The 22,223-nt window shown below is 43.8% G+C and overlaps 1 protein-coding gene across 4 annotated transcripts in view; it reads left to right on the forward strand.

The window, feature by feature from the left end:
* The window catches only part of CLSTN2 (calsyntenin 2), an 846,150-nt gene that overhangs the window by 659,662 nt on the left and 164,265 nt on the right, over window positions 1-22,223 (forward strand). The gene's annotated exons all lie outside the window — the stretch shown is intronic.

The following is a 22,223-nucleotide window of genomic DNA, read 5'->3' on the forward strand; positions in this document are numbered from 1 at the left end:
ACATGAGTAGAGAGAATCCATCATGAGTGTCATAGAGTTAACAATTATAAGAAACAACTTTTTCCTTGGAAGCTGAGTACACTGGGTCAGGAAGTCAGAGAGATGCAATACATCCAGAAATTATTACTTAATTTTTTGGAGTGATTATTTAGAACAGAACGACACTTTCATGATTAGGAATTGTACACTTCTATTGTACATGTGTCCAGAGCAAATGAAGGACATACTTTCTAAAGATAAGCAAGTATCTGAAAGAAAACAATATGATATAACCTTATCTTGGAATCAAGTAAAATGTTTTTTTCCCCATTGAACATGTACGTGTGGCAGGGAGTCCCTTGTCTCAGAATCTATTATAAGGTGGGTGCCTGGAGAGCAGGCATCTGCTGCGACTTAGCTCTCACCCCAAGCCTGGGTCAGGGCCAAAGCCATAGCTGTTGAGTGCCCTCCATGCCACCTTTGCAATCCCTGCCTCTCCTCCTGTAGTCTCAAGGCCCTGCTTCTCATACCCATCTCCCTCCATACTCCCCTTTTCCCTCATGCATCTTCTCTCTAACCCCATAGCCTCTGCACTACTACAGACCACCCCCCCCCCGCCATTGCTTATCCTTACTCCACCCCAGTAGGCACTATCCCTGTTCCAGCTTGGAGCATGGAACATGGCCTCAGCCCAGCCCAGTAGCAGCAGTGCTGGCTGAGGCTGTGCCCTGTGCCCTAGGCTGGAGTGGAGAGGGTGCCAGAGTGAGGGTAAGCGGGAGAGGGGAGGCATAGGAGCAGAAACTGCAGGAGAGGGCAGGCACAAGGGGGATAAGTGAGGGGCAGGTGGTAAGGGTCTGCTGCCCCTGCTGCCCTACCGTCTGCCCCGCACTGCCTATCCCACTACCATTGATTTTCCCACTGCAGTGGTGGTGGGGACAAATTTAAGGCAAACCTCCAATAATTAGATTCTGTACATGGAAAATTATAACAATTTCACATATTTTTCTTCATGTATAGAATGTAATTATTATGGGGGTCAGCTTAACTTCAGGGTCATCTTGGATTTGGGTAAATACAGTATTTTTGTAGGTGGTTTTATTGATGGAAAAACTCTGTTTCATATACAAGACAAATGAGAGCTTTTAAACTAGGATTTTATTTGCAATTGCACTAAAATTTAAACTCAGAAACAAGTACTAAATAATGCAATTGCTGGTTGGTAACTGCTTCATTCCACATACAAATTTTATTGAATGAGTATTCAAAACCAAACAAACAAAACAACCAGTACTCCATACATAGCATGTTGATGGCACAATTATTTTGCTCTTCAAAACAAATTTCAATTTATTTTAAAGGAAGTCTATAAAATATTGCACAAAACCTTATGTAATCTCTGTTTCTGGGTTTGTTTGTTTTTTCTTCTTAACAGTATATGAAATGTATGTAACCTCTTTAGGGTCTTAGCAAAAGGTTGGACTTTAGTTCTTTTCACATATAGAATTTATATTTCTCTATTCTAGAAATCAAAGCAGTATGTGGCTTGTTTTGACTGTCTAAGAAGATTGGGATACCAGCTCATTTTAATGTAATAACATTAAGAGAATGGACTGGATTCTTTTACAATCTTTGGATTGTAAAAGAAAATGCATTAAACTAAGGAAATACCTATTTAAAATTAGTAGAGAATGCATTGGCTTTAAAAATATACAGTATGGGGTACCAGAAAAAAACAGCATGTCTAAGACTTCTCTAAGATGCATGCAGTAATGTGATCACAGAGTTTTAGGCCTCATTATGATTGGTTGTAACACTGGATATTGTTTCTGTAGGCAATTTTGCACAATTGTGTTCTTTGTTCCTTAGAGGAGCTATAGTTTAAGATTATATGCTGAGTCTTCAGTATAGGCAGTGGAGAAAAACTTTGTTAGTTAACTCTGAGCTAAATTCTGCTGCCAGTTACACCAGGTACTTCCATATTAGCTCATGGCATTGGAATCACTCTGCTTTTACATTAGTGAGACAAAAGGCAGAATCTCTCATCATGTATATTTTTCTTCAGATCACTCAGCCTGACTCCATTACATGTTTATGCCTGTATTTTAAGACCCTTACATGCCATTTTCTGTGTGCTTAGCAGCACCAAACTTGGTCATGATGCTTAGCAAAGATAAATAATATTTTACCAGTGAGATATTTAATGTTTACCAATTCTATATTTCCATTGACAAGAAGAAATTTAAGAGAGTGGCCCCGTAGTCTCAGCATATTATTTATATCTTCCCTTCTAAGTTGTATCTTGTCTGTAAACCTTTTTGTTCATTGCTAGAGAAAAGGGAAATGCAGAATATTTCTGGTACTTAAAAAGTATTGGATTCCTAGATTAAAGTATTTGATGTGTAAACCACCTATATGTAGGATGACAATTACTTTTCTCACACAGTCACAGCTCCTATGTTCTTTGACAACAGTGATCAATTTTAGTAATCTTGGGTCAGTAAAATATTCTTAATGGTGACTAAATTAAAGACCATTCTTTGGATCCTGTGACCATACCACAAAAAATAGAGAAATCTCTTATAATATGACATTTGAAGTGGCCTGTAGTGTTAGCCTCATTGTTTTTTAACCAAAAAAACCCCAAAATCTACTCAGAATTTGAATTTGTCATTTTAATTTTGGTTTGCAATTTGTTTGTATTGTTTGTTTGTTTTCAAAATGTTATTATCCAAACGCTGTGAATTTGGATATCAACATTTTGGTAGCAACATTCAGCTCTTTGTGATCTTCATTAACTGAGACAGCAGTTACCCTAACATAAACCTAATGTTAAAAATTTCAGTGAGGTAACAGATGTCCTTCAAATAACCCAAATCGCTCAGGGGTAAGGCAGCAAAGAATTGGCATATACAAAGTGCAATTCAAGTACAAATTGATTCCTGTTTCTTGAGGCTAACTCCACATGACTAATATATATAGCAGAGCAAACAAAATTCAACAGACTTTAGTCCCACTCTTTAAACAATTTTCCCTTAGGCAGAAAATAATTCTAGTATAGTTAAAGGTCTCCATCAAACTTAGCAGCAACTTTTAGTCTGATGTAATACTAGAGTACTTACAGCAAACCTACAAACAAAATCTACAAGCTCTTCAGGAGGGGATAAAACTAATGTTTTATTGAGAAGCCTCCTTAGGCCTAGGGACAGAAGTCACACACATACCAGTTTAAGTGATTGGAAACTGGTTTAAACTTGTAACAGAACAGAAACTTAGTGCACATAAACCACTTTCAAAATGGCCAAACACAGTTTAAGATAAACCGGGATGGAGGATGTAATATCAGACTTAACTGATAACTTAATTTAGGTGAAACTAGTTTATGGAACTTCTGTCCCAGATCCCCTACCAACTCAAATCACCTCACAATCCCCCAACATCCCATGATGCTTTGCAGCCCTGGGCTGTGGTGTCTGCTCCACTGAAGCAGGGCTGGTCCTGCTCCCAGCTAACACAGAGCTGAGGCAGTAAAGTCTCTGTTCCCCAGCCTGTTTCCTGCTTTTGCCTATCAGCCTGGCAGGATGGGGTAGGGGGCAGGGGAACAGACCTACAGACTACCCTTGCCCAGATCTGTACAACATGGGTGGGAGGGTGGGAAAGCCCCCATGGTCAGGGCTCCCACCCTCTCTTGCAGTCCAGTGAGCTGGGCTGGGATCACTCCAACCCTGTCCCCTCACTAGCCACTGGCCTCTGAGAGGCGGGATATCTTGTGGGGGCCGGGGGGGAATGCACCCTTTGTCCTGGTACTGGGGGAGCTCACTGGGGTGCAGGCAGGGGAAAATCCCTCCCATGGGGGCTCCTGTTCTGGAACACTGAACACCAGTTCGGTTCATTATTGGCCCAATCTACACAGCTTAGAAAAACCTGGAAAGGTTTAATCAGTGGCAGCATCCTGAGGGATAGCCAGCTTGGGTTTGTTGCGGGTAGGTCTTGTTTGACCAATCTTATTTCCTTTTACAACCAGGTGACCTATCACCTGGACAAGGGAGAAGAGATTGATGTCATATATCTTGACTTTAAAGAAGCCTTCGACCTGGTATCCCATAATCACCTCTTAGCAAAACTGGCCAACTGAAGCCTCGGCTTCCCCACAATCCACTGGCTGGGGACCTGGCCCCGTGGTCGGACTCAGAGGGTGGTGGTTGACGGAAGTCAAATTGTCATGGTGCGCTGTGACCAGTGGAGTCCCTTAAGGCTCTGTCTTTGGGCCAACACTATTCAGCATTTTCATTAATGATGTGGACATTGGTATCAGAAGTGGACTGGCCGAGTTTGCCAATGACACCAAACTTTGAGGTAAAGCGTCCATACCAGAGGATAGGAGGGTGATCCAGGCTGACCTTGACAGGCCCAGGAAATGGACGGATGAGAACCTGATGGTGTTTAACACCAAAAAATGCAAGGTTCTTCACGTTGGGAAGAAAAACTTGCAGCATACTTATAGGCTTGGCAGTGCTACGCTACCTAGCACTATGGAAGAAAGGGACTTGGGGGTCATGATTGATCACAAGATGAACATGAGCCATCAGTGTGATGCTGCGGCTAGTAAAGCAAGCAAAACGCTGGCTTGCATCCATAGGTGCTTCTCTAGCAAATCCCGGGACATCATTCTCCCGTTGTACTCGGCCTTGGTGAGGCTGCAGCTAGAATACTGCATCCAGTTTTGGGCTTCACAATTCAAAAAGGATGCGGAGAAGCTTGAGAGAGTGCAGAGGAGAGCCACGTGCATGATCAGAGGTCAGGAAACAGGCCCTATGATGAGAGGCTGAGAGCTATGGGATTCTTCAGCCCGGAAAAGCGCAGGCTCAGGGGTGATCTGGTGGCTGCCTATAAGTTTATAAGGGGTGTTCACCAGGATCTGGGGGAACGTTTGTTCACCAGAGCATCCCAAGGGATGGCAAGGTCAAATGGTCACAAACTCCTCCATGACTGTTTCAGGCTGGACATAAGGAAGAACTTCTTTACTGTCTGAGCCCCCAAGGTCTGGAATGGCCTGCCGCCAGAGGTGGTTTAAGCACCAACTCTGAACGCCTTCAAGAGAAATTTGGATGTTTATCTTGCTGGGATCCTATGACCCCAGCTGACTTCCTGCCCCTGGGGCAGGGGGCTGACTCGATGATCTTCCAAGGTCCCTTCCAGCCCGAATGTCTATGAAATTCTGCCTTGGACTTTTTGAACCTCTGTACTTAGCCTAGAAATGCAAACTTGAGCCAAACTGTTATTAAATGGGTCTAAGCAGGTGAAAATTCCTTTACATTAGTACACTTAGCAAACTAGAAATAGAAATTATTGTATCAAATTAATTTCTAGTCAGTTACTGTATTGGATTCACTAGAATTAACCAGGCACAATATTGGTCCAGTAACTTTACAACAAGCTACAGCTTTGTCTCCAGATTGCTTGTGTTCTCAGTTCCATTCGTTTCAAACAATGTAATGTTTATTCTCTCCTTGTTATCGAAGTTGTATGAATTGTAAATCAAAATTTTAGGAGCTTTGCTGTTATGGACATTTTTTTTTTTTACTAAAATAAAAGACGAGAGCAGAAAAAGATTGTCACAAATAATCAGTACCCGCCATCGTATTTATTTGTCTGCAGTAGTATTTTTGCCGTTGCTAATTTTCCATGGACATTTTGGACTGTTTTGTTTTTGGTTGCCATACTACAGTCTTTGTTTGGCTAGCACCTAATATAGAAATATCGCAGCCTAATACCCATCACTAATTTAGTTCCCTAGCCATGTAAATATTGACCTATGTAGAATTATTCCTGACTTATATCACTGAGAGTAGATTCAGACTCATTCTTTTAAACTAGGTAATTGTATTTTAATTAACGTGTACAATTTAAACCTAATATTTAGATACAGCCACCTAATAGTTGTTTAAAAATTAAGTTATTCTACGTATTTGTAGAACGAGTTTTTGATAATCAACTGAAAAAAGCTAAAGGTCAATCCTACTTTCTTTTTCCAAGTAAAATTCCCCTTAGAGGTGCAAGTATCCCTAGAGGTAAGTGATTCAGGATTATGTCAGTGAAAATTTATATAGACATTGACTTTAATGAAGCTATCATGATTTATACTGGCCTAAGATTCATTCCTAATGATGCACCTACCTGTAGCCCTGTACAGTTCTGCTTGCTTTGTATGCAACAAGACAAATCACAGGCCCAATTTTTCTTGCTACATTGGTTCCATAGCCATATAAATATTGATCTGTATAGAGGTACTCCTGATTTATATCAATGAGAGGAGAATCTGGTTTAATAGAAAATAGATTATGAAAAAGATTCTCTCAAGAATGAAGGTTATTACATATAATTGTAGTTTTTTCCAAAACAGTTATATAAATATAGAGGCAAAAAGTAGAAGTGATAAAAGTGGATGAAAAAAAATGTGAAACATTTTCTTCATTCTTGACCTGCCCTACAAATCTGAAAGCATTGCTGAACTCTTGAAAGCAGAGATGTTTTTGTATCTTGGCAAAGTATCTACTATGAAATTTATTCCTCCAAATCAGATTAGAATGACAGCTTTTTTATTGCTTGACGACTGCTCTTCTATTTTTCATGCCCTTGACTGACTAGCTATAGCTGGAATGTAAACTTTTAAACTCATTCCTGTCTTCAGCTCCACAGCATTGTTTGTATAAAGAGTATTTTTAGTTTATATGCTAATCAGGAGCTTAATAATAACAACTTAAAGTGTCTTTGAAGACCGCACTAATTGAGTAGAACTAGGGTACTCCCCTGAGATAACTCCCAAGCTCAAGTGCCTGTTTCAGTATACTGTAGGCTTTTTCTCTAACATTGCTTCATTGATGACTTGTATTCAGTTTGCAGTCCACTATAATGCTTCTGCTCTCTGCATATAATCTCTCTGTGCCGTACTGCAGCCTGGCCAGTCATTCCCCAGTTTGTATTTGTGGCCTTGATCGGTCCATCTTATATGCAGTGCTTAGCACTTGTCTTCATTGTATTTCATTTGATTTATATCATGCCATTTCTCCAGGTTAGCAAGGTCATTCCAAATCTGGTCTTCAAAAGTGTCTGCTCCCTCACACAACTTGGTACCATTTGCAAACTTACCAAGTGTGCACTCGGTTCCATCTTCCAAGTGATTAATTAGGATATTATCATATTTACTTGCATCCTTTCCCCAAAAGCCAGCCTTCCAGTAATTGGGGTGGATAGTGAGGAAGCTGATTTTTCTGCACTGGAATGGAGAGGAAGCATGAAGACTGTTACCTACTTCATTTATTATACTCTAGGTATTTAGAAATAGATTCCTTGATTATATGTACCAGTATCTTTTTGGATATCAAGTTAGGCTGACTGGTCTGTAATTCCTTGAGTCACCTCTGTCCCCTTGTTTACAAATGGGCGCTATATTTACCCAGTTCCAGTCATCTGGGACCTTACCTAATCTCAATGAGTTCTTAAAGGTAATAGCTAATGGCTGTGCTATTATTTCAGCCAATTATTTGAGTACTTTAGGCTGAATCTCATCTGGCCTTGTTGATTTAAAAATCTCCAGACTGATTAAGTAATCTCTGTACATGTCTTTTCCTACTTCAGGTTGATTATCTATTTTCCCAGTGGTTAACTGTGCTTATCAGCTGATAGTTGGCCTTCTTTTGTGAAGACTAAAGTAATAAAAGCATTAGACACTTCTGCATTTTCTGCATCATCCAGTATTACATCCCACTCCCTGTTGAGTGAGAGATTTGAAACTTCCTAGGTCATTCTTTTATTTCAAGCATACTTATGGAATTCTTTTTGGGGCCTACTATTTCCCTTGTCAGTTGTATCTCAATTTGTGTTTTGCCTTCCTGACCTGCTCCTATCATCTTTATGCTATATTCCTATACTTATCCTTAGTAATAGGTAGGGTTCTACATAATTTGAGAATGCAGGTGGCCAATTTCATGGGCAGATTGTGGAGCTGGCTACCATTTTTGCGGGTTTATCATGGCAGGGCCCCCCACACATCTTATTGGCTGACGGACCCCTGCCAACCAGGGGCCCTGGAATCATGGGCTCCCTCGGGAAATGGCAGGTTTCCCTTTGCAGGCAGGCAGCATTCTAAATTGTAAGGGGCCCTGGGAGTGGGATGCAGGGGGTGCTGTGTGAATGTGCATGGTCATATGCGTGCACATGGCCTAGAACACAGCTCTGCAGTGTGGAGAGCAGCTCCCTGTAGGTAAGTGTATGGGGGGGAAGGGGTTTGGGAGAAGGAAGGGGCATGGGGAGGCAGATTGAGGGAGAGATTGGGGCAGGGGCTGGGGGGGCTGCCCAGCCAGGGAAGTGCATAGGACCTGGGGACAGGGCAGGGAGCAGGACAGAGCCACAGGCAGCTCATTCAGGAGGCAAATTTAGGCATGACCGTACCAAACCCCAGGGTACACGTCAGTAAAAATACTTTGTTTTGATTTTTTTTTATTGTGATTAGTTTACATTTCAAAATATAAACAGTTTTAAGATAAAGAACCGGAATATTTTATTTTAAAAAAAGGTCAAAAACAAAAAAATTCCAATTTCAAAACTTATTTGAAAAGTGTTCAAATTTAGATGCTAATTGAAATTGACCTTTTGTCTCACAAAAAAACTTTATTTGGAAGAATCAGCTTTTTCTAATGAAAAAAAGATTTGGGGAATTAGCAATTTAGACAGAAGTGGGAAAGCAGAACTTCCTATTCTAAGCCCTATGGTAGATGTCCTAAAATATTAAGACCTGAGGGAGCATTTCAGGATGTAAATATATGTCACACACGACCTGGATTAAAACAGGAACACTACAGTCATTTGCACACACAGTCTTTCCCAGTTGCATTGCTGCTTCTCCACCAGCAGGTTGCTGACGAGAGTACACAACCAGGCCAGTTAAGGAGTGACCGTACAGATGCACACTGCAATATCACACATTCTATCCTGCATTCTTTGGTGGGATTTGAAGTGGGACCATGGTCTTGTTATGTCTGCAGGATCATGAGACAAAACACTTTTCCCAGGACGAATATGTCTATTTACAGCCTTTATTTTTGTTTTGTTTTGACAAAAGGAAAGAAACTGGTACAAAGATCATCTAATACGTTCAACCTACCAAAAGTCTGACCAGTTGCTGATAAATTAAATGAAAAGTAAAATGTTTATTTTAGTTCAGAAAAACAGACTGATTTTAAAGAAATAACAGTCATTAACATGATGAGAAGCTGTAAATCAGTCCTAATTCAGGAGAACCACGTGATTAACTCTCTCTTCCCAAAATGCACAATAAAAAACTTAAGGTTATAAATTTTTTTTCAGGCATGTCCAGCTCTCACTATCCTTTCTATATAAAAGCCACGCACCTAACAATTGGATTGCCTATATATGGCAAGTTAAGGGTTCCAGCATGCTACTTTTTGCCATATAATCTGCCATCCCTCACTCGTTCATGTGGTTCATTTTGCCCATCCAGTTTATCAGCTGTCTCCTGACATTTGTACTCGTAACTCAGTCTGAAAATAACAAATGACTGAGACTTTAATATAAAATGTATCCTTTTCTTTACAATTTTTTTTATCACCAAGTCCTACAAATCTACGTATGCAAGCATGCCATTTAGTGGATCATTATCTGACAAGTACACTTGTTCAGGAGCAAAATACATAATTAAAGGCTCAGTGATAGAAATATTTCTAGTATACCATGAATATTACCTATCCAAGGGAGTATGAATACCAAAAAAATTATTGTGGAATAATGATATTTTGTTTAAAGTAAGTCTCTTGGAATTGGTAACTTCTCTACTGTATGTACTGTATGTAAATGTAGAAAAGTAAGAGTTGCACAGGTGTGGCAGATATATTATCCAAGTAATTCCTGTTGTCCTTAGTCACACTTGGGTTTGACCTGGAAAAATTACTTGGGGAGAATTACATTAGGTTGATTTTTATTTTTTTTTGGGGGGGGGAGGGGGAGTTGTTCGTTTGTTTGTTTGCTTTTTGAGAAGATGTATTGTGATTATAGTCACTAAGACAACACTACAGTCCTGATCTTCAGGAGCACACTGAGGGATACATCCAATTTTGCCTTTACACACTTGTCTGGCATTTAAGTAGCTATGTAACTTCAATTTTCAATGCTTATGCACAGTTTTGATTCCATGAAGGTGTGGATCTGGGGAAGTTAAGTTGCACCTCCTTCAGCCATGTTGCAGATGTGCACTAAACTCTCCAAGTTCACCACCTCATAATTATGACTTCTGCCAGAGTCACAGGTATTGTATGGCTCCAGGACCCCAGGAATGAATGCTGCTGCTGCTACTTGTCCCCTCCCCCCACACTTCACTTTTTTTTCTGCCTTAAGGAATGTCCAAGATCTGGGGAGGTGAGCAGTGCAGCATTTACCCCTTGGGTCTCAGACCCATGTTGAGGTCAGCTCTAACAGAAGCCATATTGATGAACCAGTGAGTACAGAATGTTCACTGTGTGTGTGCTGCACAACCTAAAGGGAATGTGACCATATCCCTCTATTCCCTTATCCTGAATCACCCCATGATTCATGTAACTACCTTTGCCCTATGCCTTTCTACTCTCAAGGCCCAAAAAACTATACTCTGGTTGAATAGGTGACCAGGTAGAATAGGATTTCTTAGGCATAGCACTGAATGGGCATGTCCAGACAAGTGAGCACATGGGTTTCCCCGGGGACAATTAGCAGCGGCACATGTTTGTGCTGCTGCTACTTGTTCCTGGGGAATGCCTGTGATATATGCTCTGGTGCGCAGCAAGTTACCCTGGGTGGGGTAGGGGAGGTTGGAGCCAGTACCTGGGCTGGCTCCAGCAGCCCTACCTGGGGTCCTGGGTGCCTCCTGTGGCTTAAGTGGTAGTGATCCAGATGCATGGAGCCTGGCTGGCAGCTGAAGCATAGATCTGTCTGGTTAAGCTCCAGTTTCAGGTGCACACACTGCTGCCACATATGTTGTCCTGCTTTTTTCTGCCTCAGGGTTTTTTGACACAAGGATCTGCCAGTATCAACCCCCACTCACCCTGCCACATTGTTAATTAGAAGGGATCCTCGTTTTCTCTGTTTAAAAATTGCAAATTCTCTTATAAAAAGCTGCACATTCTTGGATTAATCCCCCCCAAAATCTGCGTTTCCCCACAGTTATATGTATATGTGTGTGTGTGTGTGTGTGTGTGTGTGTACATACCTATAGCTATAAATGTTGGTGTTTGGTTTGGGGTTTTTATCGTGGAAACTCATAGCTCCCCCTGCCCCCTTCGCTCACCAAGATGTGGGTCCAGCTGTCCCCCTCCACTGCTTTGTGGTGCTGAGCAGCCCTGATATGCTGGTACCCTGCCCATGCCATTGCCCCTCACTCCAAACCCACAGCCCCTGGCCTGCCGGTGCCTGTTCCTTCTGACCCACAGCCCTATGGCCCTGCTGCTGCTCTTCACTCTCTCCACCTACAGCTCCACTCCCACATCCCCCACCCTTCCCCAGGTGTCCCCCACTCCTAACTCACAGCCCTTCCATACTACTCACTCCCCAACCCACAGCCCCTCCACCCCTGCTGGTACCCCTCACTCGTGACCCATAGCCCCATGGCCCCACCAGCCCTGCTGTAGGGAGGCACTTAGCTGCTAGCTCTATGAGGCCAGGGACCTGGTGCTGCAACCCCCTGCCCCCTCAGCGGCACCCCAGCCCTAGGAGGCAGAGTCTGCTGTGGCCAAAGTATAGCACAGAGCTCAGCTCTCCCCATCCTCAACAGGTGGCATGGCAGGAGTGGACCCCATGTGGGGGGTGGGGTGGATGAAGGCAGCCTTCTGAGGGCTTGAGGCTCCCCACCCTGCTTCCCTCTTGCTAGGGGGCTCTGGCCCAGCAGGCAAGACCTGGTGTGGTAGAGCAGAGCAGGGTGAGAAGACTTGGTGCTGCCACTAGGAGCCCCACATCACTGTGGCAAGGTCCCCCCCTACCCACCTAGCAGCAGTAGGGGGCCCAACTCCATGCCACTACACCCACTGCTTCTGGGCAGGCAGGGTGCACCTTACCATGATGGTGCAGGGTTCCTGGCAGCAGCCCTGAGCCTCCCTGCCCCACTCTGCCCTGCCACATAAAGCCCCCCAAAGGGAGGGCAGCAGGGCTGAGAGCCTCAAGCCCACAGAAGGCAGCCTGCATCTGCCCTGTACACAAATCTGGGGAGCACATCCCCCCCATACATCCACCCTGGGTGTGCACGTAGTGGCAGGCAGACAGCCCCACCCCACACCGCCCCCTGGATGAGCCACCCATAGCTCAACCCCGCTCCCTGCCCTGCTATATATTCCTGCCCCGGCCCCCAAGTCCCAGGCCCCATGCACTGCGCCATCTGGGCAGAGCCCCCAGCCCTGCTCAACTCCTCCCTTCCCCCCCCCCCCAAAATCCACATTTTTCTGTGGTGAATAGAAATCCTAGATCCATGCTAATTAGCAGTGCAGCAAATGCATGCATGCCTACAGCACCATAAACTACATGTACGTACTTGTCTGGACATGGCCAATAAGACCAAAACCTTTAGCCTCAGAAGACCCAAGAATAGGGAGATCTCATAAGTAAGAAAGGAAGTCCTTCAGTGATTTAGCACAATACAGGCAGTCCTCGGATTTACAACACAATTGGTTCCTGAAAACTGCGTCTTAAGTGAAAACGGTGTAACTTGGAACTGATTTTCCCATAGGAACAATGTTATAAATGGGGGATTGGTTCCTGAACCAAGGCCCAATACCCTATTTTCACCAAAAATAACCCAGAATTTTGTACTCAGTCAATTATAGATGATTAATATAGCTACATTAATGGAGGATTTACTCACCAAGGCGCCCCCCCGGGGTTACAAGAAATAATGGCCATAAGCTAGCAGAGAGCAGATTTAGACTGGATGTTAGGAAGAACTTCTTCACAGTTAGAGTGGCCAAGGTCTGGAATGGGCTCCCAAGGGAGGTGGTGCTTTCCCCTACCCTGGGGGTCTTCAAGAGGAGGTTAGATAGGCATCTAGCTGGGGTCATCTAAACCCAGCACTCTTTCCTGCCTATGCAGGGGGTTGGACTCGATGTTCTATTGAGGTCCCTTCTGACCCTAACATCTATGAATCTATGAATGTATTTATATTGTAAATAGGAATCATATTAATTTGGAAGGACTTCTTTGAGGTGACTTTGCAGGACATTTTGAAGGGTTCTTGGCTGGAGTCTTCTCAGGAGTCTTGGATGCAGGTTTTTCTGGAATCTTGTCTGCTTTCTTGAAGAAAGTGTCCAAGGAAGTTTGGACAGATGTTCTTCAGGAAAATGGGTGATGCACTGAACTTGATCACTGGGGTGGCGTGGCGTCAGATTAAATGTTGTCAAATCGAAACTGACATCAGAAAGTTGAAGCAGAGTGTCAATTTATAAACATTGTAAGTCCTGTTCATTTATAAATGTTGTAACTCCTGTTTATTGTAACTTGAAATGTCTTAAGTTACAGACTGCCTGTACTCTATTGGCTTAGGTACTTGCCCAAAGAGCAACCCCGGGGATCCAGGTTCCTGGTTCTACTAATGCAGAGGGGGTATAGAGATATATCTCCCATTTCCCAGCAAATTACTCTAACCACTATGGCATTGGCTAGGTATTACCTGGAGCTCTTTCTTCTTGCATCTGGCCAACTGGGCAGCCAGAAGCGGAAGGTATCTGGGGTCAGGGGGAGGAAAACCCAGACATCTGCTGGGAGATGCAGACAGCAAAGTCCCACCATTCATGCAGGTTTCTAACCTGTGTACAGGATCTCCACCTGACACAGGAGGTACAAGGTCCCACTAGGGGGAATGCCATACTGGATCTGGTATTGGCAACGGGGGATGACATGGTAGGGGACCTACAGATCGATAGCCATCTGGGGGACAGTGATCACCTGATAATAGAATTCACCATAAGACGTCGAATGGGTAAGGTAACTAGTAGGGTGAAAGTGCTAGACTTTAGGAAAGCTGATTTCAATGAACTCAGGTGATTAGTCAAGGATGCACTGCAGAATAGGAGTTTTGAAGTGATGGGAGCCCAAGAAGGGTGGCTGTGCCTTAAGGAAACAATCCTTCAAGCACAAAGCGAGACGATCCTGATGCGAGGAAAAAGAGGGAAAGGGGCCAGGAGGCTTCCTTGGCTGACCACAGAAATCCAGTGCAGCCTAAGGGCCAAAAGGGCAGCACATAAGAAGTGGAAGCAGGGAGAGATCACCAAAGATGAATATACCTCCTCTGCTCACGCTTGTAGGGAGGCAGTTAGATGGGCCAAAGCTACCATGGAGCTGAGGATGGCAACCCAAGTAAAGGACAACAAGAAATTGTTTTTTAGATATATAGGGAGTAAAAGGAAGGCCCAGGGAGGAATAGGACCCCTGCGAAATGGGCAGAAACAATTGGTGACGGACTGGGGGGACAAGGCTGAACTCCTCAACGAGTTCTTTGCCTCAGTGTTCCTAAGCGAGGGGCATGACAAGTCTCTCACTGGGGTTGTAGAGAGGCAGCAGCAAGGCGCCAGACTACCATGCGTAGACCCTGAGAAGGTGCAGAGTCACTTGGAAGAACTGGATGCCTTTAAGTCGGCAGGCCCGGATGAGCTCCATCCAAGGGTGCTGAAGGCACTGGCTGACATCATTGCAGAGCTACTGGCGGGAATATTTGAACGCTCGTGGTGCACGGGCAAAGTCCCGGAAGACTGGAAAAGGGCCAATGTGGTCCCTATCTTCAAGAAGGGGAGGAAGGAGGACCCGGGCAACTATAGGCCAGTCAGTCTCACCTCCATCCTTGGTAAAGTCTTTGAAAAAATTATCAAGGCTCACATTTATGAGAGCCCGGCAGGACAAATTATGCTAAGGGGAAACAAGCATGGGTTCGTAGCAGGCAGATCGTGCCTGACTAATCTAGTCTCTTTTTATGACCAGGTTACGAAACACCTGGACACAGGAGGAGGGGTGGATGTTGTATACTTAGACTTCAGGAAGGCCTTCGATACGGTATCCCACCCCATACTGGCGAACAAGTTAAGAGGCTGTGACTTGGATGACTACACAGTCCGGTGGGTGGCGAATTGGCTGGAGGGTCGCACCCAGAGAGTTGTGGTGGATGTGGTCGGTTTCGACCTGGAAGGGTCTGGGCTTTGGGGTCCCGCAGGGCTCGGTCCTTGGACCGATACTCTTTAATGTCTTCATCAGTGACTTGGATGAGGGAGTGAAATGTACTCTGTCCAAGTTTGCAGATGACACAAAGCTATGGGGAGAAGTGGACGTGCCAGAGGGTAGGGAACAGCTGCAAGCAAACCTGGACAGGTTAGACAAGTGGGCAGAAAACAACAGAATGCAATTCAACAAGCAGAAATGCAAAGTGCTGCACCTAGGGAGGAAAAATGTCCAGCACACCTACAGCCTAGGGAATGACCTGCTGGGTGGCACGGAAGTGGAAAGGGATCTTGGAGTCCTAGTGGTTGAAGGTTGAGAGGCGACCTTGTGGTTGCCTATAAGTTCATCACGGGGGCACAGAAGGGAATTGGTGAGTTTTTATTCATCATGGCGCCCCCAGGGGTTACAAGAAATAATGGCCATAAGCTAGCAGAGAGCAGATTTAGACTGGACATTAGGAAGAACTTCTTCACAGTTCGAGTGGCCAAGGTCTGGAACGGGCTCCCAAGGGAGGTGGTGCTCTCCCCTACCCTGGGGGTCTTCAAGAGGAGGTTAGATAAGCATCTAGCTGGGGTCATCTAGACCCAGAACTCTCTCCTGCCTATGCAGGGGGTTGGACTCGATGATCTATTGAGGTCCCTTCCGACCCTAACATCTATGAATCTATGAAAACAGGCCAGATAGATGAGGATTCAATGATATGGATTCTGCCATGGAAAGGAGGAGACTTCTCTGTTTCTTTCTCTTTCTTACACAGTTTAGAATAACTTTTATTCCTTTTTCACTTAAACTGTGCTCAGTTTTTTATTTCTTGGTATTTTAAAAAATAAAACTGGCTCAGAGCAGAAAACATTTGTGTTCAATTCAATCTGACTTGCTGTTCACGCATGAGGTTTGAAAAATGGAATATATAATAAAAGTGACTTCATTTTAACGTAAGGCTTTAATTTATTAGGAAAGTTCAATTGGCATTAAAGCCATTTAGAGGAAAATGAAACAAAATAGGTAACATGACTATTCCAAGTGCCAGCACAATCTGAGTTATGTCATTTGGTCACCATTTTATTTTTTTTAATAGTTTAAATGAGGAATTTGAATTGCAAATAAGTGAGGTATTGAATAATTCTACTGAAGGTATGCCTTAAGACTGATCTAATGGCTTTGGGTGAAGCACATGGGAACTTAAGACTGGATGAGATCTCATTGTTTATCAAGTTCAATCCCCTGGAGGCAACCATGTTATACAGTCCCTGTGATAAATTGATCCATTTCCATCTGAAGGCTGGTTCATTGTTTTGCCCCACTACTGCTGAAGGCTGTTCCAAGACTTGACTGCTCTGATAATAAGAAACCTCCTCCTAATTTCAGCCTAAATATATTCATATTTGGTTTATGCCTATTTGTTTTTTTCTTGTACCACCATTATCTCTCAGCTGAATTATTACCTCTTGGATTTTACCATTTGATACAATATAGGCTCTTTATTTCTCCACTCATCTTAGGAGAACATTTCTGTATCTCTTCCAGTTTGAATTATTCTTTCTTGAATATAAGTGATCAGAACTGTACACAGTATTCTTGATAAGGTCTCCATACTTTGTACACTTGCATTAATAATTTGCTCTCTACTGGAAACTGCTAAACTGAATGGACCACTAAGCTGTGTGCTGTGTGCACCTGTATACCATAATGGGGATGTGTTGATTGATGAGGCCTATGAAGTGTGATCAGTGTTCCTGAGTAAGCAACCAGTGTTTAATTAATTAAGCTTCTTGAATGAGTGTATGGTACATTATTTAGGACAAGGTAGTATTCTTAGTGCAATGCCATCTAGGCAAGGGTCTGACAAACTCCTATTTGGATAATCCATTGAAGTCACTGCAGATATGAGATGAGACCACATACATTAACATCTTAGGTTGAAGCATATCGGGCATGTGTACATGAGACATTTACTGTGGAGCTGCCTACTTAGCTTTACAGTAAATGTATCAGTGTCTACATATATAGCCCTATTAGGCCTCAGGAAACTAATATAATCTGCAGCAGTTTAGTATTTGTAAATACTGACCCAGCTGCCTGGGACATGAGGGTGCTTCAGTGTGAGGGTTGCCTGCTGGCTAGCCCTGCACAGGAGTACTCTTGTGCCCCAGTCAGTCCCTCCACAGCACATTGAGCCAGACTGGAGCAGCCCTGGGCTGGCAGGCTGACCCCTTGGCCCTGTTCCAGCTGGGTTGCTCTGACCCGGCTCAAGGTGCTGTGGTCCTGGGCACTCATTCAAATGGTACACCCAGGAGCAATAGACTCCTGCGCAGCATGCACCAGAATTTGTTGCTTTGAGTTAGTTGCATGTCTAATACAGGTATTTTTGTGCTCTTTATAGGGATTTGTCAGAACTTGAAAAAACAGGTGGGTGTTGTCCATAGTAGATCACTGAAAGGGGGATTTTTCATCTTTCCACAAAATTCTACCTGCTCAAAATTGTGTGACAGTGTTGGAAACATCTAGTGGAAAAAGATAATCTATCTGGGGGAGATTAACTGGTTGTCAAAGTATATGCATAGGCAGAGATGTGTATCATGTATCCATAGATCAGATAGTGTTAATGTATGTTACAAAGCAAGTATTAGCAGTCAGAAATACTAAGCTGATTGTCAACATTCCCTGGAGGCTAGATCCTCTAAGACTCCATGAAATTGGGTTGACATCCTGGAAAAGTATGGTCCAGATCCCATATGTTTCATTCTAAACTAAGTAATCACTATTCCTCATTCTAGCCTTCAGCAAATACCCACCTGTCAGCATAAAATGCCAATGACAGAAGATCTTTTATATATTAAAGCAGTGAATTTCAACCTTTTTTAATGAGTGTAGCCTGGCGGCCAGCTGTGAAGTGGGGGCCCCCCTGGCCCTGCTCCTGGGAGCCGGTGGTTTGGGGTTGTGGGTGGCAGTGCTCCCTCCCTGCCCGACCGAGCTTACCCCCTAGGGCTTTCTCAAGTATCCCTGGGGGTATGTGTACCCCAAGTTGACAACCCCTGCATTAAAGTATTTGTAGCGTAAACAATCTGAAACAAACTAAACCAGCAGTGCATGGAAAAAAATTAGCATTGCTAACTACTTTCTTTGCTGTCAGTACAAGAAAACGCTAGTTACTCAAATTCTTTATAAAGTAGGTCCATGCCTACAGTGAAGTCTTGTACATTTCCATATTGGATTATATCAATTCTTGTTTGACTCCTTGCACTGTATAAGTTTAGGCCCTGATTCTGCAAGTGAATCTATATGTCTGAAATATTGTAGTTACATGCATGTCACCAAAGATGAATATACCTCCTCAGCTCGTGCTTGTAGGGAGGCAGTTAGACAGGCCAAAGCTACCATGGAGCTGAGGATGGCAACCCAAGTAAAAGACAATAAGAAATTGTTTTTTAGATATATAGGGAGTAAAAGGAAGACCCAGGGAGGAATAGGACCCCTGCTAAATGGGCAGAAACAATTGGTGACGGACAGGGGAGACAAGGCTGAACTCCTCAACGAGTTCTTTGCCTCAGTGTTCCTAAGCGAGGGGCATGACAAGTCTCTCACTGGGGTTGTAGAGAGGCAGCAGCAAGGCACCAGACTTCCATGCGTAGACCCTGAGATGGTGCAGAGTCACTTGGAAGAACTGGATGCCTTTAAGTCGGCAGGCCTGGATGAGCTCCATCCGAGGGTGCTGAAGGCACTGGCTGACGTCATTGCACAGCCACTGGCGGGAATATTTGAACGCTTGTGGCGCACGGGCCAAGTCCCAGAGGACTGGAAAAGGGCCAACGTGGTCCCCATTTTCAAAAAGGGGAGGAAGGAGGACCCGGGCAACTATAGGCCAGTCAGTCTCACCTCCATCCTTGGCAAAGTCTTTGAAAAAATTATCAAGGCTCACATTTGTGAGAGCCCAGCAGGACAAATTATGCTGAGGGGAAACCAGCACGGGTTCGTGGCAGGCAGATCATGCCTGACCAATCTAGTCTCTTTTTATGACCAGGTTACGAAATGCCTGGACACAGGAGGAGGGGTGGATGTCATATACTTAGACTTCAGGAAGGCCTTCGATACGGTATCCCACCCCATACTGGCGAACAAGTTAAGAGGCTGTGACTTGGATGACTACACAGTCCGGTGGGTGGCGAATTGGCTGGCGAGTTGCACCCAGAGAGTCGTGGTAGATGGGTCGGTTTCAACCTGGAAGGGTGTGGGAAGTGGGGTCCCTCAGGGCTCGGTCCTTGGACTGCTACTCTTTAAAGTCTTCATCAGTGACTTGGACGAGGGAGTGAAATGTACTCTGTCCAAGTTTGCAGATGACACAAAGCTATGGGGAGATGTGGACACGCCGGAAGGCAGGGAACAGCTGCAAGCAGACCTGGACAGGTTGGACAAGTGGGCAGAAAACAACAGAATGCAATTCAACAAGGAGAAATGCAAAGTGCTGCACCTAGGGAGGAAAAATGTCCAGCACACTACAGCCTAGGAAATGACCTGCTGGGTGGCACAGAGGTGGAAAGGGATCTTGGAGTCCTAGTGGACTCCAAGATGAACATGAGTCGGCAGCGTGACGAAGCCATCAAAAAAGCCAATGGCACTTTATCGTGCATCAGCAGATGCATGACGAATAGATCCAAGGAGGTGATACTTCCCCTCTATCGGGTGCTGGTCAGACCGCAGTTGGAGTACTGCGTGCAATTCTGGGCGCCACACTTCAAGAAGGATGTGGATAACCTGGAGAGGGTCCAGAGAAGGGCCACTCATATGGTTAAGGGCCTGCAGACCAAGCCCTACGAGGAGAGACTAGAGAAGCTGGACCTTTTCAGCCTCCGCAAGAGAAGGTTGAGAGGCGACCTTGTGGCTGCCTATAAGTTCATCACGGGGCACAGAAGGGAATTGGTGAGTATTTATTCACCAAGGCGCCTCTGGGGGTTACAAGAAACAATGGCCACAAGCTAGCAGAGAGCAGATTTAGATTGGACATTAGGAAGAACTTCTTCACAGTTCAAGTGGCCAAGGTCTGGAACGGGCTCCCAAGGGAGGTGGTGCTCTCCTCTACCCTGGGGGTCTTCAAGAGGAGGTTAGACGAGTATCTAGCTGGGGTCATCTAGACCCAGCACTCTTTCCTGCTTATGCAGGGGGTCGGACTTGATGATCTATTGAGGTCCCTTCCGACCCTAACATCTATGAATCTATATATCGGTCACTGTGGAAATTACCATTTTTTTCGTTCAATTCATTATGTTGTTAGTTTTATTTTTCTCTACAAAATGGCATTAATAGTATACAGATGAATTACATTATAAAACAAATGAAAAACTTTGGTAGAGGAAATGATTAAACCATATATATACACATAGAAAGGAATTATAGGCACACACATAAACCAAGTAACCTAAAGGCATTATTTAGAGAAACATATGGTCTGCTAATTGAACCTGCAATGACTTTGAATGCTAATAAAGGCATGAGTTAGACTTTCTAGATTACAGAGCCAATTTCTTGTTTTAAGAATTCAGGGTAGGTACATTGCTAACAAAAATTACTGCAGAGATAAAAATATTTTTCTCTCCATCTTCAGCATGCTGTGGTGTACAAATTTCAGTGAACAACTGATGAAGGAATGGGAATTTTTGCTAACTGAAATTGTCACATCATGAGTTACTGATGATGAGATACCTTTAAAATGTTATTGTAGTGGGTGTGATATCCAAATGTTTAAAAGCAACAGAGGAATCAACAGTGTGTCCATGCCTACTGCTCTTAACTACTTAAACATTCTCTAAGAGTATATTATGTTCAACACAAGAAGCAAGAGCATGTGGTGATATTTCTGCACAGTCAATTGAGCTGAATGATGATGATGCAGATTTTACCTTTCCGGAGAGCATAGCACTGTTCATCCCAGATATAATGGAACAGGTATCCAGAAATGATGTGTGCTTGGCCTTTGTACTGCCAAGTTACATGGTGTACCTAAATCATGATGTTCTCAGGACACTTAGTGCAGTGTTGAGATGTTTGTAACTGTTATTTGTAGCTCTGTATGGGTATTTGTCTTTTCTATTTGTTCTAATGTTTTGTTTGATTGACAGTTAATACAAAGAAAATATTTATCCATAGCTGATGATTGTAAAACAAATGAGGATAGATCCATAGCCCACGCAGCTGACACGGTTGCAGGAAAGATGCATATAAATTGCTCTTAGGCCTTTGGGTTGCAGAAGGTCTCCTGGCCTCAAAAGGCAATGCTTTTGCAAGAAGATTGAACAAATTCTCACCAACCCTTGACAGAACTCCCAGTATTCTTATTCACTTTTGCATGCAGACAACTGTGTTGAAAGCAAAGTTCATCACTACAGAGAAGCTGTGCAGTCTCTACAAACATTCTCCACAAGCCTGAGCATCATCCCCTTGCACTGTCAGCTCTGTGCTGCTCATCTTTCAGGGCCCCACTTCTTCCAGCTGGAAAGATAGGCACAGAATTTCTCTTTCAGCAAATACAGGAAATTAATCTATATTGCTTTACAATTTATTTCTAATGTAAAAGGGAAAGAAAGCTACATAATTTGCTATTAAGCATAAAGGATGAGGAGAGTATCTCATCGTTTTAAATAATATCTTGAATATTATCTAGTACTAACTCCTGATGCTAAATAGCAGAGATGGCAAGAGAGGGCTAGCTGAATGAGACAATTAACATCTTCTTTGGGATTGGACACAGCAGTTCTCACAAACTTTTGCATGGGATTAAAAATTGGGAGCTAAAAATAGCCTCCAGTTGTGGGAGGGCAGAGAATCCTACTAAACCTCCATAGGCCCCAGATCGTGCTAACTTTCTTCCCACCCCCCCGCTGCAAAAAAAAAAAAAAAAAAAAAAGCTACTAGCCTTCCAATCTACCGGCTCTCCCACCCCATAACTTACTTCAGGTGAGCTTGTGGCATAAGGAGTGGTTTCTGGAATTGGGGGCAATTCAGCAGGATCAGACCCC

The sequence above is a fragment of the Alligator mississippiensis genome, chromosome 7 (assembly GCF_030867095.1).
Source record: "Alligator mississippiensis isolate rAllMis1 chromosome 7, rAllMis1, whole genome shotgun sequence".
NCBI lineage: Eukaryota > Metazoa > Chordata > Crocodylia > Alligatoridae > Alligator > Alligator mississippiensis.